The sequence below is a fragment of the Danio rerio genome, chromosome 21 (genome assembly GCF_049306965.1).
Source record: "Danio rerio strain Tuebingen ecotype United States chromosome 21, GRCz12tu, whole genome shotgun sequence".
Lineage (NCBI taxonomy): Eukaryota > Metazoa > Chordata > Actinopteri > Cypriniformes > Danionidae > Danio > Danio rerio.
In genome coordinates, this window is record NC_133196.1 from 34,104,935 (window position 1) to 34,125,013 (window position 20,079).

The 20,079-nt window shown below is 35.4% G+C and overlaps 1 protein-coding gene across 10 annotated transcripts in view; it reads left to right on the forward strand.

The window, feature by feature from the left end:
* The first annotated feature begins 11,732 nt into the window (after nucleotides 1-11,732).
* Nucleotides 11,733-20,079, forward strand: part of tenm2b (teneurin transmembrane protein 2b) — a 576,016-nt gene continuing 567,669 nt past the window's right edge. For all 10 annotated transcript variants that reach the window (XM_068216114.2, XM_068216117.2, XM_068216118.2 and 7 more), the window contains exon 1: nucleotides 11,733-12,036. The gene's annotated coding sequence lies outside the window, so the exon portion shown is untranslated. The remainder of the gene's footprint in view (nucleotides 12,037-20,079) is intronic.

A 20,079-nucleotide genomic window follows, 5' to 3' on the forward strand; every position in this document is an offset into this window, starting at 1 on the left:
AAAAACCCATAATATGGGCTCTTTAAGGTTCGACGTAATGCGCCTTGAGAGCATACCTCGGTTGCAGCAAGTGGTTATTTGAGTCACTGTTGCATTTCTATCAGCTCGAACCACTTTGGCCATTTTCCTCTGACCTCTGATATCAACAAGGCATTTGAGCTCCCAGAACTGCCACTCACTGGATATTTGTGTATGTGATTGGCTGATTAGAAATTCAGGTTAATTAGAAACAGGTGTATCTAATAAAGTGGGCGGTGAGTGCATATGTTCAAGTTCCTTCAATAATTATGAGCTTGCATTTGAATTCCCTTCCTTTCTCGTCCTCACAGTTTTGTTGATTTTTCTTTCAAAGATATTAATTCTTGTACACAGAAATGGTGAATTAAATGTATCAAAAGTCACTGAAAATATTTTTATAAGGCTAGATTTTCATTGCAAATAAATGCTGCTCTTTTTGATGTTTAATTTAGCAAGAATTATTGAAATTTAAAGCTTCCAGCACTGACAATAAAACAAAATGTTTGTTGAGCACCAAATTAGCACATTTTAAATGATTTCTGAAGGATCATTTCACAGTGCAGACCGAAGTGGGCTGAAAAGTGCAAATAAATGGCAATTTATAAAGAATAAATACATTGGATCCAACAATTTAAGCAATACTGCAGATTTATAGAATTTCCCACTGGTCATTTCTGTTCAGCTTTCTGTATAATGTGGCAGATTCAATTTTACATCATTCAAATGAATGGCAGTTTACAGTATGAACATACATTTTGTTCCCTGAATTGTTGTATTTACAACAATGGCTGGTATCAGCTTTAGATAAAACTACATAACCTTGACCTCTTGAATATACTGTATCTACATACACACCAGCTGGTGCTATTGCACTGGTGTGTATCAGTTCCTCCGTGCACCATCTCTAAAATAGCCTTAATTGGAGAAAGAAACAATTGCTGCCTATTGATTATCTCATTGTCACGAATTCAATTAGAGCCTGGAATGAGTGACGCTGCTCATTGAGTCCAGATGTCCCGAAGGCAAGTCTAATGGGAGAGCAGTAAAACCACAGCTTTATGGAAACGATTAGGTCTCAAAAATGCCCATATGCTCCACTGATGCATCACAGAGGTTACAGTAGCAATTGCTTTTTAATACTCAATAATGTTCATTCACATCTATTCCAAAAGTTAAAAACATAAATTAGGACCAATTCTAGATTTCTATACCGTTATCAAACCAAAAATATACTAGTGGCACTATTATTATGACAGCCAATCAATGGCACTGGGGAAAACCGTTTTCCTTCTACATCTCCTATATGTCATTGGTGCTGTTGCTTTGGAAACTGTGTTGTGACTTTGTAGCCCCGTGTGAATATATCTCCGCAGGATGCAAAAAACACAGCGATTAGCGACACACTGTGCTTTGCTCCCAACACCTCCATACCTCATACTGACTCAAAATGCTCCAAGCGCTTCACCACATGAGCCGACCACCTCCTGAGCTCACAGTGTCTCCAACGTTCCTTCAAGACGCTTCTCCAAAAATACATTTGGAGAGGGCCACCTTTTGAACAGCCGTGTTGAGACTTTCGGTCTACACTGTTTAGCCCCAGGTGTTTTGTATCCCTCTGAGATAAAGCCTTGCAATACACAAATGCAAAGAACATGCTGTAAAGTCTGAGTAAGGAAGTAAATTCCCTAAATTATATCATTGCGATGCAAAATTATGATGACTGAAAGTGTGGTAATTATTGAGCATATTTGGTATTTTTGCTATGTTTTGTTTGTGTTTGGAGGGCTGCTATACAGAGAGCAATCCTGCAGTGTTGCCAGGTCCACTTATTGCATCTTCTGTTTGTTCAGGCTGGCTCATGAAGTAATCCAGTTGCTAAAGTTGGCAGTTATGAATTATAATATTGTATTCCAATGAAGGCATTTGTATTTATTAGTGGCTTTTTCTTTTGTTTGCTGTTGCTTTTTTGTTTTAAGATCTCACAACATGGATAATTAAGATTCTACCTCTTTCTCTTTGATTTCTTGTATTGGCATACAAAACAGAGAAATGTCTCTGCATTTAAATGTGTCATTAACAAATAGTTGCTAAGTTTGGTTCTGTATAAACTTAAAAATAAACTGCTCAATTATAGGCACATATGGCTCAGTTGTTAGCAGTGTTGCCTCACAGCAAGAAGGCCACTGGCTCGAGCTCCCGCAGGGTCAGTCGGCATTTCTAAGTGGAGTTTATGTAACAAACAGGACTGACAGCCACTCACCCAGCCAGCAGAGGGAGCCCTCACCGGAATTCTTACTGCCAGTTATTCATTGGTTACTTCCTGTTTAGTGACTATATTAACCTGGCCACACCAAACACTGAGTCCGAAACCGCATACTTTCGAAAATATTTTCGAGAATTCGAAAATCAGTAGGCGAGAAGTACCCGGATGACTTACTACTTCCAGCGAGATTCTGTGGGTAAAGTCTAGATCGGATATGCGGCCGGCTGGAAGTGCGATATGCACATTAATAAAGCAGCATTTTTTTATGACACTGTATAACAACAATTAATATTTTTACAGTACTGTGAGGGTTGAGTTTAGGGTTGGGATGGGGTAGGTGTTAAAAAATACATTTTATTGGGTAATTTAATAGATAAAATAACTAATACTCAGTACAACAACTGATTTTACTTTACTGTGACGGTTGGGTTTAGGGTTTGGGTGGGGGTAGACGTTAATAAAATACAACAAATGAGAAATTTAATAAATAATAGAAATAATTCTCGTTAACTTCCAGCCGCAAACGTATCCGCTCTAGCAACAACCTCTGAAATGCGCATCCCATGCACGCTGCGCTATCCCATAATGCCCCGTGAGTGAATTCATAAATGGAAGTGAAACGACGCAACTGACGCAGGTACAGTATGTCACATGACCGTGACAAAATGGTGGATGTAGTACGTCCAAATTCCATTCATACTTTTCACATTCATACTGTATAGAACGTACTTTTCTAACGGCCGAGTAGTACGTTTAAATTCAAATGCAGTACCTACTGAGTAGTAGGCGGTTTCAGACGCAGCCTCAGTGTGAAGAATTGCCAGTATCTTCTGCCTTACCAAGCGGTTTCTCACTGTTTGATCTGCCTTTCTGTTATGACCTTTGCGCCTGTTTTTGTTGACTACTGATTTTTGGAAGACTGATTTTTGCCTTAATTGCCTTGGTGGACACTCTGTTTGTTACTCTGAATCTGCATGCTTTTTTGACTACGATTTAGCCTGGTGTTTTGGATTTGTTTGCTAATAACTATTAAACTTCTTGCATTTGGATCCCATCTGTCTCCATGTCGTTACCACCAACATTGTCACGGTTCGCATGTTCTCCCCGTGTTCGCATGGGTTTCCTACAGGGTGCACTGGTTCTCCTACAGTCCAAAGACATGCGCTTTAAGTTAACTGGATGAGATAAATTGGCCATAATGTATGAGTGTGTGTGAATGGGTGTTTTCCAGTACTGGGTTGTGGCTAAAAGGGCATTCGCTGTGTAAAACATATGCTGGATAAGTTGGCAGTTCATTTCATTCTGGCAGCCCCTCATAAATAAGGGACTAAGCTGAAAAAATTTGAATGAATAAATTTATTGAAGTTAACTTGGCTGTCAGTTTACTTTTAATATGACTATTTCTGTAGTTAATGAAAGCACACACTGGATTCCACAACCAAAACAAATAAAGAAATAAATAAATAATAAATAATAAAATAACTCATGAAAAAAAATATCAAAAGTTTAATCATAATCTTTGACTAAACAAATAAATAGTAAAAAAAAAAAATTTCACACCAAAATTAAAGTACTATAATACTTTTATTCACCTGCAAGGTGTTTCAAACTCATAATATACATATTAATCTTTAAAACATAAACAAATTCACATTTAAATTTCATATCAAATGTTTTGTCACATCTGAGACATTTCTAATTCATTTAAAATTGAAGCAATCACAACTCAAATGCTTCAAACTATTCATAAAGAGATAAAAAGGAAAAAATCCATATGCGCAGAGACTTAATCCAAGTCTATTGAAGAGGCATGAATGAATATGTCACTTTATATATTAACATATTTAACTTAGCCTTTCATTGACTTTTCGATTTGGCCACAGAAGCTCAAACATGCTTCTGAGAAAACAGCACTTATATTAAGTGGACATGGCAACACTACAAGAAAACATTTGATTTCTGTTCAACAGGGGTTTAGGGAATGTTAAAGGAATACTCTGCTTTTTTAAAACTAGGCTCATAGAGTTAAGAAGTTGAGTTTGAGTTGATTTTTTTTATCCATTTAGCCGATCTGTGAGGCTGGTGGGACCACTTTTGGCTTAGCATAAAAAATTGAATCAGATTAGACCATTAGCATCTTATTAAAAAAAAAAAAAATTGTTTTAATACCTTTCTATTTAAAACTTAACTTTTTTGACATTTAAGAGTGAGATGATAATGGTCTGATCTTATTGAATGATTTATGCTAAGCTAAGCTAAAAATTAAGTTACTATGGTTCTGCAGTCCATGTTGTTGTTTTAGTTGCCCAGTGTTCACACATGACTGACTGAGAATGAATTCGTCACCTTGGAATTATAAGGTTCTATCTGCATTATAAAGGATTTTGAGATATTGAGCTTTAAAGTTTTTGCAATTGGGGAAAAAAGACACAGGGCAAATGCAGATAAAACATTCTAATTCTAAAAAGTCATTTCCCGCTTGGAATTATAAGGTTCTATCTGGTAGATCATTAATTAAAGCATTGCTTTTCAAGAAATACAATCAGTCTCTTTACAAATTTAATGATTAAAAAAATTGTTGTAACAATATGGTGATGTTGGAGAAAGTTACATTTTGCTTTCATAAATTTAATGTTTTAGGATGAATATTTTTTCTTGTTCAAATAAAGCATACAAGGCTGTGATAAATATTTTGATGAAGTTAACTTATGAACAAAGGTTTGACAGCGTAGCCACACCTCACTCTGTCTCCTTAACCAATCACCTACTCCCTAAAACATCTTTAAGGTAGACCAGCTCTCTGTTCATCTCGCTCTCTCAAACCCACCCTCCCTCTATTTCCCTCTATGTCCTTGTGTGTAAACGTAAATGTTACTTATAAAAACTTATAAAACTTATATATAAGTTTTATATAACTTATAAAAAACATCACATAATGTAAATCACTTGTCATTTAATAAAGAATGTGTGAATAACTCAATTTTGACAAAAATGTCAGATAGAACCTTATAATTCTAGGGTGATGAATTATGTATGTGCTTGACATCACAGTTTTCACAAATTTGCATTTTTGTAGCTTACACAAAGGGAAAAACTATATAATTTCTATCCATCCTGAAGCTCGTTCCTCAAGCTGCTACTAAAGAAATTTCCGAAATACTTAAGACATTTATTTTAGTTTTAATTTTAGTTGAAATCATTGTTATGTAAATGTTCCCCTACAAAGTACAAGTATCTAATATAGTTGCTGTAGCCTAATATTAGTTTAGCCCGACATTGTTCATAACAAAAAATGCTCAAGGTGTTAGAATACTGATATTACTGAGTTATTATTAAGGAACATTGCTTGATTATCTTACAGAAATGCATCGGCACATAGAAACCTTGACACTGTATTTCTTATTTTCAGAAGTACCAAGAATCCAATATTTTATCTGATGCGGGTATTATTTGGCATAATTAATAACTGTGTTAGATCAGCGGTGTATTTGTGTGGCCTCTCTGATCTCTGGCCTCCGTTTCCATTAGCTGCTATTTTTTTCTGGAGGGGAGTCTCTGTTGCAGGACTAAATGAATGCAATATGTCATTATCAAGAGGGGCACGCAGCATATTTTTCAGCAGTGTTGTGGAGAAAAATATGTTTGTATCATAGTGCAGTCAAATTTTCGAGGCAGAAATGTGTGATTACTTCCTCCCCAAATCCAGCTTGACATCCGTGGGCTGAGGTTCAGTCAATTGATTTTCATCAGTTATGTAGACACAGGGCAGACAGTTACATAACCAAAAAGAAAAAGAATGTGGAATCATTTATCCTGAGCTGATTTCTGTAGTTTGTCTCAGGAATGCCAGTGGATTTGAAAAATGAACTAATTTTATACAGCATTGCATAATGTTAAACACTATCATTTGTGTTAGTTATTTATAATACTTTGCACTATGCTTGTTGGCTTTTGGGTGGCACGGTAGGACGGTGGCTCAGCGGTGAGCACTGTCGCCTCACAGCAAGAAGATTGCTAGTTTGAATCCCGGCTGGGCCAGTTGGCATTTCTGTATGGAGTTTGCATCTTCTCCACTTTCGCGTAGGTTTCCTCTGAACGTGTTTTTTATTTTAAATCTTTAATATTTTAATTACTACATACTTATTTTTTCTTTAAAACTAAATATTTTTTAATGAATAATAAAGAAACAAATCTAGCTCCATATGGTTTCCCCTATAGTACAATGACATGCACTAGGGGAATCGAATAAACTAAATTGGCCATAGCGTATGAGTGTGTGAATATCCACTGTGTAAAACACATGCTGGAATAGTTCATTTCGCTGTGGCGACCTTTGAAATAGAGACTGAGTCGATGGAAATTAAATGAATGAATTTTGGGTTTTACAGTAAACATTACCTTTAACAAACAGTTTACCCAAAAATTATTAATCAGCCATGATTTTTTTCAACACGTCTTTCTTTTTTTTAGACAACACATGCCTTATTTAAACTATTTTCTTGATGATTGTTAAATTAAAAAAAAAAAAAAAATTGGTTAAAAAATACATATTACATACAAATACATTTCATAATGCATGCAAAACATATCTTATTAAGCTTATTTAATGAAAAATCACATTAATCTAATTTAATTTAAATTTATTTGTTTTATTGCTATAGTTGTTGCATCCTGTCACGTCCTAGTTGTTAATGTGTAAATAACCTATTCTAGTAAAGCTGGCACCTCATCCTAACTGTTAACTGATGTCATTATTACATTTTACAGAAAATATACTATACAATATGTGTCTGAAATGGCTCCTACACACGTATAAAGTACATTATATAAATGTATAGGAATATACCATGAACAGCAGCAACACTAATTATTTTCTTTATTCTCTGTTTCCACCTGGGTACACTCTCCCCAGGCCCCTAGAGACTATGCAGCACCATTGATGCGATACAAGAGCTGTGAAGAGATGATCCTAAGGTATCCATAATCCTGGACCAGGCCGTATCCCGAACTGATGCTGTGGTTCTCATGGAGGAATGGAGTGCATGAGAAGACCACCATGACAAACGAGTCCTTTCATTGATCCTGTGGGCCAGCCTGACCTCCCGCCAGTTCCCTACTCACACCTGAAGCTTCTCCAGCCTCCAGCGCCTAGACTGGAAGTAACTCCACACAGGAAGTTTGGCCAGAAGAATAATGATCGTGCTCAACAGAGCCTAGTCTCTCTAAAGGTTTTTTTTTCCCCTTCACTTCGTCAATTGGTGCAGTTTTTTTTTTCCTCCCCACTGTCACCAATGGCTTACTTGGATCGGGACCAGTGGTTCTGCACTTTGGTGGTTTCACTCAGTGTTTGAACTTTCAGCAGTGAAATTTAATCCATGCTGAACTAAACTAAACTGAACTTCAACTCTGAAATCTGGAGTTCACTAGAACTATGTTGAGCTGCTTTGACACAATCTACATTGTGAAAAGCGCTATATAAATAACCATGAACTGAATTGAACTATCTGAAGCGAAAGGGACAGCCATTTGAAGTCACAGTGGATGTTATCGAGTGCCCTTCTTCGGTCCCATGATGGACCACAATAACACTGATGTGCACTATATGAATAACCCCTAGAAAATACATAAGCAATAAGCACCATAAGATGCCATCCAGTGTATTATTGCCTAATGGCTAGCTGTCCATATTAAATAACATATTTTCATTCAGTAGAATCAGCAGATTTAGTCATATTTTTATCTCAAGTTCACACTTAAATATAGCTTGACGCTATTAGCAGGTCGATAAGCATAAGGGGGTCCAAGATCAGGTATGTCTCGAGAGCTCCCCCTGGAAAAGGATGAAAAGGAGGAAATTAAGTTGAAAGGGGGATCCTTCCAAAATGAAGATAAGGCAGTAGGGTGAAATCTGTCTATTTATTGAAGGCTTGAATCAATTTGATTGGATTATTGCTGCTTATAGACGAGACCAGCCACAATCAATCATACAGTATCACATGTTCTTCTCGAAATTAGTTTTTAAAACTTCACGTTGTAGATTTTTTGTGGAATAATGTAAGGAATAGTGAATGAGAAATTACCTATTGGGGGGCATTTTCAAGTGTCTATTTTTCTGTGTTCATGTTTATATCATGGTAGTTCTTTAAGAAGGAGTCTCTGTAGTTTGGCAGGTACTACTGTATGTGCCTGTGCTGTATCAGATTGGAAAATTACATCTCATCCCATCACATATCATGTCTTACCAGTGTCACTAGATTTGCTCCAGGTTTTATCATTGTTCTTCCAATATTCGTAACCACATCTACTTGTTACCATTTGAAACACCCATAAACAAGATAGGTGTTGTAAAATAATTACTAATGCTTGTGCATGCTCAATAGCTGAATTTGAAATATCTGAAATATATTTAATAACTGGAAATATCATGTTTTAAATGTGATTAAAGCTGAAGCAACAAAAGTAATGATACTGTATTGGTCACTGATGATTTTATTACTGATTTGAAATATATAATTAAGTTCAGCAAGCAGTTTTGGAGATTTCAGGATTCTCCATTCATTTGGAAAGTACTTGGCCTTGATGAACTGCCAGGAGGCATTGCAAATATTGCAGCTGAGTGAACAGATTTTCTTTGAAAGGGACTTTGATATGTATGAATGAAATTAAGTATACTTTAAAAGGCTGAACTACTGAGCTACGAACAAATACACTTGTGTGCAAGTAAAGTAATGAAGTAAATATTTGTATGCATTTTAATTCATAGGCATGTGCATTATATTTGACAGTCAAAAAACAATGGAAGACTACAGGACCATATGTGCGAAGACACATATGCTGTGTCCCAATTCGCATACTTACACTACAGCCTAAAAATATGTACTTATTTAAAAGATATACTTTTGAGTGTGTAACAGAAGAGTATGCAAGCTTTTGGACATACTACTTCCTCATTAACAGCTCTTTCTTTTCAGCTTGGTTATGAGCCCTGTCAATTATCCACACATCATCCACATTTCTGTCAAATTTAATTTCCTACCTTATTGGAGAGGCAGCAACAGGTTAATCTTCCATTCACATGTCTTTCATACAAAGAAATCTCCTCAGGTCTTTGGATAATTATGCATTCAGACTTCAATGTCCAAACACGTGTTTATATATGTGCAGTATTGTTTTTGCAGATGAAATATAACACCGAAAACACAATTTAACATCTATCTGTCAAACAAACATCTTTACCGAAGCCTCTCAACTTGATGTTTGGTGTCGTGCATGTTTGTAGTTTATTTACACTTTTCACTCGCATTTGTAGTTCTAATCGAATTCACATCTAACAAACAATGTACTGTGGGCAATATCAGCAGTAAGAGTAAAAACGGTTCTACGCTTAAAATTTTTGCCAAAAATAGTAATCTGGGAACCATTGGCATACTCATTTCAACATTCTACGATTAGGTACATACTAATTATATTTTCAAATACCATTAAGGACGGAAAGTATGGGTTGTTGCTAGATCAGATATGGTTGCGGCCGGAAGTTAACGAGAATTATTTATATTATTTATTACATTTCCAATTTATTGTATTTTATTAATGCCTAATATTAATTATTGTTATACAGTGTCATAAAAAATGCTCATATAATTAATATACATATCGCATTTCGGCCGGCCGCATGTCTGATATAGACTTTACCGATAGTATGCGAATAGAGTGGAGAAACTATGACATCATCTTGTTGGCTAATCGGCTGCTAGCATAAAATACATTTTGTTTTGCTTTACGGTTGTGGTAAAAGTTTAAAAACTGTATGTATAAATGTGCCTATACAGTATTATCATAAGACATTTTTATGAGAGGCTAAGACAAGTGCATCACTTGTGTGCACACAGCCCGCTTACCTTAGTAACAGACGACAGAAATGAGGCATGAGGGACAAGTCTACATGCCTGCAAGTTCCATCGTGGATAACACTTAATGTTTTTCTTTGGTCACGAAGTACAGCGAAAAGCAGCCACAGTGTAAATATTGCCGTTATGACAGAGTTAAATGTGTTCAGATGAAGAAAAAAAAGACGGAAAATCAATTGATCATGTTAAAATGACAGTTAATAGGCATGTATTTTTACACATTTATTCACACGTTTGCATTACTGAGAGCGGGAAAGAGACTGCATTGGTAAGCAGTATCTTCATAATATTGTGTAATTAAAATGAATAATCAACAAATTAATCTGTCTTGACAGTCTTTACAAGTTAAGGTGGTCACTTTACAAGTAAAAAATACTACAAACTAAAAAGTTTCATACTATTCATGAAAATATTTAAATAACAGACAAATCGAAATGTCCAACACAAGCGAGCTGTGTTCCAGACTCGATGACGTATAATAAACCACCTGTAGTCCCATTTAGCAACTTGATCAACCGTCTTTTTAAAGAAGCGTAACCGATTTAAAAAATCGAGAGTGTGATGTAACTGATGTGTTTTATGTCATAGAATAAAACATGAAAGTTTCTTGAGTGGGCGAGGCAGTGGCGCAGTAGGCTCACAGCAAGAAGGTCGCTGGGTCGCTGGTTCGAACCTCGGCTCAGTTGGCGTTTCTGTGTGGAGTTCGCATGTTCTCCCTGCCTTCGCGTGGGTTTCCTCCAGGTGCTCCGGTTTCCCCCACAGTCCAAAGACATGCGGTACAGGTGATATGGGTAGGCTAAATTGTCCGTAGTGTATAAGTGTGTGTGTGTGGATGTTTCCCAGAGATGGGTTGTGGCTGGAAGGGCATACGCTGCGTAAAAACTTGCTGGATAAGTTGGCGGTTCATTCCGCTGTGGCGACCCCGGATTCATAAAGGGAGTAAGCCGACAAGAAAATGTATGAATGAATGAGTTTCTTGAGTTTGTGTCAGCCACAAACCTTATTTAAGCAATTTAACAGAAATCCCATTTAAAAAACAAATTTGAATTTGGGACGAGGGAACCGGAACTGCTATAATGCTAATTCGCTTCCTGGTTTTTGCATACAAATTGACGCCATAGTTCCTCCACTCTATTGTGAAAGGTTTTATTAATTTTTTTTCAATGTATGTGAACTGTACCATATAATTACACCTTTTATATTTATTTTATAATTCTATTTTGTGGTCAGAGTTGTGCCAACATAGCTGTTAGATAAGTTAAAGATATAAATAAATTGTCTACACTAACTATATAAAATCCTGAATGAAAACACCAGGATGAAAAATCAAGAGAAAATAAATTTCAATAGAAAAAGCCTTAAAGAAAGCAAATTTCACTGAGGCGTTTTAATTACTTTTCTTCTTGCAGATTTAGTTTCCTTATTTTAAAGGTGTCTAAAATGTCAAATAAATCGGATCATACAAAAAAGCTCCCAGCTAACCTCCACTAAGCACCATAATAGCCTACCCGGAGCGTCTTACTGAAGCAAACATCTCTTCCCTCACTCTGGTGATAACAGCTCCACGAATGACAACATTTACACATGTGCTCGCTCCACAACAAAACAATTCGCTTAATGCGAGACAGCACCGGCTTTCACACCGGAATGGGTTGTTTGTTGTAGTTTTTTAGGTGCTCGAAGCTTGTACGGCTTCGTTCCGTTGCGTTACAAACAGAGGGAATGAAATAAGTATCTGACGGGAACGCAGAACGGCACGAGAAAAAGCACTCAGACGTGAACGAGGACTAAACTTCTCTAGAAGAGACGGAAAAGATGCGTTTGTAAGAAGATAACCCTTCTCAACAGGTAAATGTTCTTTATATATTTCATTTTTATTCAAGTGTACATTCCTTCACGTTACCGCTGTATCAGTTCAGCTGTCTGTGTGTGTGTGAGTGTGAGGGAGTGTATTATCTCATCCGCAGTAGCGATGCTCGCATACTAACTAACATGCTGCAGTGAACTGCACAGTAATGAATTTAAGGCACCAAACAATAATAATTTTGACCTAAAGTATTCATTTTTATTTGCATAACTATTTATAGATGTCTATACTTTCTTGAGAAAACGCTAAAGGAAACGTGTTTCATATTTACTAGTGTTTCATCCTTGTTGACTTGAACTTGTGAAGTCTCTTAATCTTTTCTCTCTCATCTTGACAGTTTAAAAATGAAATGTGTTCTCTTATTCTTTATGTATTGTGCATGCATTAGTCACTGTCATCTGAAGATCTGAAGAACATTTGCATATCTTGTTGACTGGGTTATAAATAAGCGTTTCTGTCTGGTTTCAAGTCATTGTACTTTAGCTTTTGATGGCATTAGTGAAAGAGTGGATGCTCTGCGTGGCTTGTTTTTGTGTTTAAAGCTCCGGTGGTCAGTTGCCTCAGTAAAAGCTTCATTTATCACCACCTTTGACACATCCATCATGTGGGAGCCTCTGCTGGGAAAGTGCTGTTGCTTAAAGGGATAGGTTACATAAAACGCCTGTCATTATTTACACCAAAGTTGAATGAGGTTTCTTGTATTTTTGAAAATAAAGGAGAATTTTTAAAGAATGCACTGGTGGGACATTGAACACATAGTGCATACTCTAACTTTAGCATTTAATTTGGTTATATTGTTAATTGTAAATGGTTGAAAGCCATATTATGTTCATATTGCAAGAAGACTTATTCTGACATCAAGTGAGTTGTTAAAATAAATATTTGCTTTTAATTTGTACACCCTCCTGTTGGTTCATTCCGCTGTGGTGAACGCTGATAAATCATAGACTAAGGTGAAAGAAAATGAATGAATGCGTTCTCCCACACTCTCAGAAAAATGTTGCAATGTTGTACCAAAGAAGGTACACACCCTTGTCACTGGGGCAGTACCTTTTTCACAGGTACACATCTAATGCATGAAGGTACCACTACAGTGACAATAAACTTCGTACCTAAACAGTGTGAAATGCGTTCCTTCAAGAGCAATTAAAAGGGATTTATTATATTCAAAACGCATCAATTTATATTCAGTAAACATAAAACATCAAATACATTTAAGAAACAATGTTTCAGTTTACACAAGTTTCTTTTTGTGTAAAAACACATTTTCACTTTACAATAAAGTGTTTATAATTCAATACTTTAACATAAGAAAATCTAGTTGCTGCTAAACATTTCACACTTTTCACAAAAATGTTACAGCAATACATTTTCCCATGTACAATATAAAAAAGCTCCACTTTTTACAAAATACCTTTGTAATCCCCTAACAGTTAATTTAATTTACTTAATTTTAAACTAGAAGTAGAATTGTACAAAAGTATAATGATACCATTTATGCACACATAAAACAAAAAATAACAAAAATAACATTCACAATTCCATTTTTATAGAGGAGTGACTGTGCATATCTGGTTCAAGCATACAAAATGTCATAAACCATACAAAAGTCAATTGCATGGTAGTGCAGTTCCTCTTCTGGCATCATACAAAACCAGTCTTGCTCATATGAAATATGAAAACGACAATTATCCTCTTTAATGACATTGTTATTATCAAATGTTATTTTTGTTTTCTGTAGACATCACACCTCCTAAACAACTTATACTTAGGGGGAAAAATGTATCAAGTTTAAAGTAACACAAGTAAACTCATGAACATAAATCAGTCCTATATGTTTAATTAGTTTTACCATGTCTGCATGAACAGTTTGCATATGCAAATGGTTATGGGATCTTCACAGTCTATAACACTAAATTAAAAGTCCTGACAACTGCATTTGGCAATAGTAAAGGCTCAAAGGCTACCAGCGCATTGAGAGTCATAAAAGCATATGCACACAAAAACAAAATTAAAGGGTTAGTTCACACAAAAAAGAAAAATTCTGTCAATAATTATTCACCCTCGTGTTGTTCTAAATTCCTTAGGCCTCAGTTTCAAAACACAATTTTTTTTTTGTGAAATCCAAGAGGTCTCTCATCCTCCATAGACAGCAATGGTCCAGGCTTGTTTAAAGTCCAGAAAGGTACCAAAATAAACATAATCAAAATAGATCATGTGTCTTCAGTGGATCAATCAGAATAATTTGAAGCTATGAGAACACATTTATGCACACATAAAGCAAAAATAACAACTTTATTCAGCAATTTATTCTCCTCAGTGTCAGTATAGGGCAAGTGTTTATGTGTACTTTGCACTGATGTACTGTATACCACGAATGCCAGCATGTGACTGAAACAAAAAAAGCATAGATGCATCAGAGGTATCGCAGCAGTGCAATCAAGTGCAACACAGAGGAGCAGTCTTGTAAATGTGTGCCCTATAGTGATACCGAGGTAAAGAAACTGTTGAATATATTCATTATTGTAATTTTATTTGCACACTTCAGTGTATTCTCGTAGCTTGATATTTTTTAGATTGAACCATTTAAGGCTTTGGGTGTGTTTTGAGGATGTTTTTGGTATTTTTTTATATCTCTGAACTTTTATTGCCTTAATGGAGGATAAGTGGCTCTCAGATTGCATCTAAAGTATATTAATTTACATTGCAACAAAAGGAAATTAAATAATGTGGCTTCAGACAACACACTGAGATCTAAAGTAGTGAAACAATCAGTTATTAGCATTGTTACTTTTAATCCACAGTCTTGCAAAAGGTCCTCAGCACTGTCTGCATGAGTTTTATGGTTCATCAATTGGTACTGTTGCTTATCCTAGATGCTGCAACCTATATCAAAAGTAAGATTGCTTTCACATGCTCTTTTACAATCTGGAAGAATCGCTTGACAGATAACCGATATAAGATATACATCATTATGTGACAGAAAGTTTGTGCTCCAAATTGTTTTGAACAGGCTTTGGACCATTTCCCCGAGGCTGTAGATCAAAGCTAATAATGTTGTAAATAATGTTCAGTTTCTTGCACAGACTAATCGTTTCGCTTCATAAGAGCTTTGATTTAGTTTCCCAGTATATGTTTTATGAATCTCTAAGGACCACGCTTGCAGCTAAAGTTTTCTTTAATGTGAAGAAAGAAGTCAACTGCATTTTGGATGGTCTAAGGATAAGTCAATTCACTATTTTTGAATGAACTATCCCTTTATGTGTTTCACAACTAGTGATTATCTAGTTATGGCAATCAATTTTATCACGGTTATTTAACCCTAAATATTGTGCAGTTGAAATTTCAGTCACATTTTACCATTAAAATGAAGTGGTATAAGTAGGCCCACACGGAATCTGTGCGTGCAGAAATCCGCAGATGTCCACAGATTTTTTTGCCTATCATTGAGTGTATTTACTTACTCATAATTTCTAAACGTTGATAGCTAGCTCTCTGCAACTCTCACATGGTTACCCACTGAAGCTAAGCAGGGCTGCGCCCGGTCAGTACCTGGATGGGAGACCACATGTGAAAGCTAGGTTGATGCCGGAAGTGATGTTAGTGAGGCCAGCAGGGGGCACCCAACCTGCAGTCTATATGGGTCCCCAATGCCCCAGTATAGTGACGGGGACTCTATACTGCTCAGTGAGCGCCGTCTTTCGGATGAGATGTTAAACCGAGCCTGATTCTCTGTGGTCGTTAAAAGTCCCAGGATGTCCTTAGTTTCACCCCGGCATCCTGGCCAAATTTGCCCACTGGCCTCTGTCCATCTTGGCCTCCTAACCCTCCCCATATCATAATTGGCTTCATCACTCTGTCTCCTCTTCACCAATCAGCTGGTGTGGTATGTGCGGTCTGGTGCAAAATGGCTGCCGTCGTGTCATCCAGGTGGAGGCTGCTCACTGGTGGTGGATGAGGAGATTCCCATCCATTGTGTAAAGCTCTTTGAGTGCCCAGAAAAGCGCTGTATAAATGACAGGAATTATTATTATTACTATTATTACTACAAAATAAAAAATAACAAAACATTTACTCAGTTGTTAAATAAATTTTCAGTAATATGGACAAATATGAAAATGTTCATATGATATATTTATAATACAGTTTGTAAAGTAACATTTTCTGTCTTTTAGTACACATATCATATAAGTTGCATGTTTTGTTTACTATTTAAGTGGATCTAATTGGATTTGTACTGTAAACATTAAATAAAAGATGAAGTGATATTATTATTTATTTCATATATTTAGTTTTTAGTTATGATACTCTCAAAATCATGAAAGCATAATTCTGCAGATTTATTATTATTATTTTTTACAAAATTCTGCACATAAATAGTAAAAAACGTTTGCAGATTCTGTCTGGCCCTAGGTATAAGCATGCAAACATAATGCGATTAAGGATTAATGTGTCAAACTATGCTGCAAATACTATTATTATTAACATTTCAGTCAAATGTTTACTGTGTTAAATGTCTTATTTAGACAGTTTTTTATGTAAAAAAGCAAAAAAAAAAAAAAAAAAAGTTGAAAAAGCCACAGTATTAAATATATAATATAATATATATATTTTTTTAACTAATATTATAGTTATTAGACATTAATATTCTGCACAGTTAATTATATTCTGCAAACAAAAATATAGATGATTTTTAAGTTGAGCAATAATACAGTTAGCCTACTGTTGAATAAAATGTATTAGTAATTAAATAGTTTTTTTGTTTATCATTTGTAATGTTTTGCTTTTTTACGTCTGTCTGTAGGGACGTTTTTTTTTTTTTCTTTTAAATTTGTAACTTTTTAATTTGTTGAAACTTGCATAAAAACATTGGCTTTCTTTTTTCATAGCCCTTAAGTTACTCATTATTTGAATCCAATATTGGCAAAAATGTGGAATAACCTTTCTTTTTTATTAATGCATTTTAATAAATCACATTTCTTTATAGAAAATCTTTGTGAATAGCATATTCCTCTGTCTAATCATCCGTCTCTTTATGCTAGTTGAAGGTGCTGTTGGTGATGCTGATTGACTGTAGCAAAACAAACAGGTTTTTAGACTTTTTAGCCATTCTGTGTGTAAGATTATAGCAATAGAAGCTGCTTATCTGCTGTATATTCACATCAGAAAGTAGATTAGCGTCAGTCTTCCGACATTTTAAACAATCGCTAACCACTCATCAGACACGCACACGAAAAAGTGGCTCCATTTTCTTGTCTCGGAGTTGTCACCTTAATTACACTTCTTTGAAAAGCCTTACAACTGCAGCAAATGAATGCTTTAAATGAGGCTGTATCTGATTGCATTGCAAAACAACCCAGCGAAGCAGGTGGACAAATGAATCACATTGCTCTTCTTGTTTACGCATTGTCGTCCTGACTAACAGCAACTGTTCCTTAAGATGTAGCGCATTCATTAAATGTGCCGAACCAGGGCCGCAGCTAATCATTATTTTGGTAATCAGGTAATTTGTTGATTATTCTTTGATGAATCAGTTAGTCAGATAAAATAGGAGTATTTAATTTTCTGCATTTTGTTAAAAAAAAGTGCTTCACATCATTAGCATTCTCTTTCAAACAATGTGCAAAAATCAAGGCTTTGTTTATTAAAAATGGTTAAAAATGTTTGAACACATGCAGCTAAAAACATCTGTCTAATAAAGAGGAACTGTTTATGTTAAAGGAACAATTTTAATTAGTTTAATCCTTTTTATGCTTAAAACTATTTAAATATTTACAGTACACAACAACAACAAAACTTTTTCAAACAACTGTCTTAATTAGGGCTGCACAATATATTGTTTCAGCATCAATATTGCAATGTGCGCATTCGCAATAGTCCCATCGCTGGATGTGTAATGTTGAGTTGGTATTATAGCTGAGCATGACTTGTAACCATAGAGGAAACAAAGTATAATTTGTGAGTGTTTTTAGGGACTGTGACTGTGTGAGAATTCAGAAGAACTTAAAGCATCAAGGAACAATAAACTGTATCATTTGTAACTTTAATAAATGTAAATTTTATAGAATGATTAATATGATGAAGACAAAAGTGTAATTTTACATTTGCCTTTTCAATTTCTGTGCCTGCCCTGAATACTGTTAAGACTGTAAATCACTGTTTGTTTCATTTGTAACTTTTCTCTGACGTATTTATTAATGCTTGAAATTTGCAGATTTTTATGCAAATTATTCAGTCATTCCCCTCTAGAATCATCCTAAGTTAAGGTATTCTTTCCAAATAGAGCTATTAAAGCAGTTTATTTAGTTTGTATTTATATCACTCTATATTTTGCAGAAAAAGGAACTCGCAATGTCAGATTTTTCCGATATGATGCAACCCTAGTCTTAATATCTACTTACACTGTAAAAAATTTCCAGGTTTTCACAACAAGTTACTGTAATTTTTCACAGTAAATTACATTAGTATCCCTTCACAGTATTTAACTGAAAAATTCACAGTAATATGTTGTATTCATAATTTTATTGTGAAATTACGGCAGGTAGCATGATTACAGCAAATTACTGTGAAAAGGGCTATATCTTTTGCACGTTAGTTATAGAAATTCAAACCTTTTTTAAACTCAACGTAGAAATTAATACAAATGAACTTTTAACAGATAATAACAGAATGTTATAGCCCCCAAAACGATTTGGTTACCAACATCGTTTTGATTGTACTGCACCTTTATTTAATTTTATACAGTTAACATAGAATAGGAAATAATATTTAATGAACATAACTGTGTGCTTAGCCAAAACATAATAAACTGGAATAAAAAGTAATTAATTAATGAAACCAAAGACTGTTAAACAGCCTACAATTATTTCAATGTCAGGGTAAATGTCTGCTTTAGACGGTTTCATGAGTATTGGGCACCTGTCATCGCCTGGAGGTCACTAATCTCAGAATTAAATATATATATATAAATTATTATTTTTTTATCTATATAAATAAACCACAGATTAGAGTTTTAAACAACTACATTCTAGCATGAAAAACAGTTAAAACTTCATTTTCGGACGCATATAGAGCCATCGAAGACGGGGCAATTGTCCCAATGTCTAGCCTGAAGACAGGCGCCTCTCGGCGGATACATGAGTAAAGAGCGCCGTTACCGCCTGGAGGTCATAGATCTCCGCTACCGGCAAAACACACTTAAAATTACACACAATCTTTACTAACAGTCCACAGATTTGAGTTTTGAAGAACTACATTCTCGCATGAAAAAGTGTTAAAACTTTATTTCATTACATATTACAAGCAATATTTATAATATTATGTGCCTTCTCATCCACCATTACAGCTTAATGCAGCTTGGTGCGAAATGAATCCTGGGAGGAAAAAATAATAATTCTCAATAGACTCCAAACGAACTTTATTCTTATTGTTAAAGTCAGAGATATGTAATATTTTGAATGGCTAAGAAAATAATTAACTTTATATTTCAATCAATATATTACTCTTGCACTGCTTCGGTTCAGGACTCGTGTGACATTGAATCAGATTCAGATATTTTATCAGACGTGTTCATGAGCTCGAAGTGATCAACAGATCAACAAGCAATTCGTGTACAAGCAGTACACGAACCAAGCAATATGATGAAATATTAATGAATTATATGTTTGCGTCTTACAATATTATACAAAACGGAATCGTTTTCAGGCGAATTCGACTCTTTACTGTTCACTGAAAGGAGCCGAATTCGACTCTTTACTGTTCACTTAAAGGAGCCGATTCATTGAACAGAACTGACTCGACTCGACCGCAAACAAGCGCCATCACCACAGACAACGCCGTCGTCTCTTCACCCAACGGATTCATCCTCGGTAAGTGTTAAAATATGACTTTTGTCCGTTAAATGATTGTTGTATGTGTATTTCTGTATAGTGCATGTCATTTAACAGGAATTTACCGAGTACTTTAGTTGTACTCGCACGGACAGGGTTTAAGCGCGCCTTTTTTTAAAGCAAGAAATTAACGAC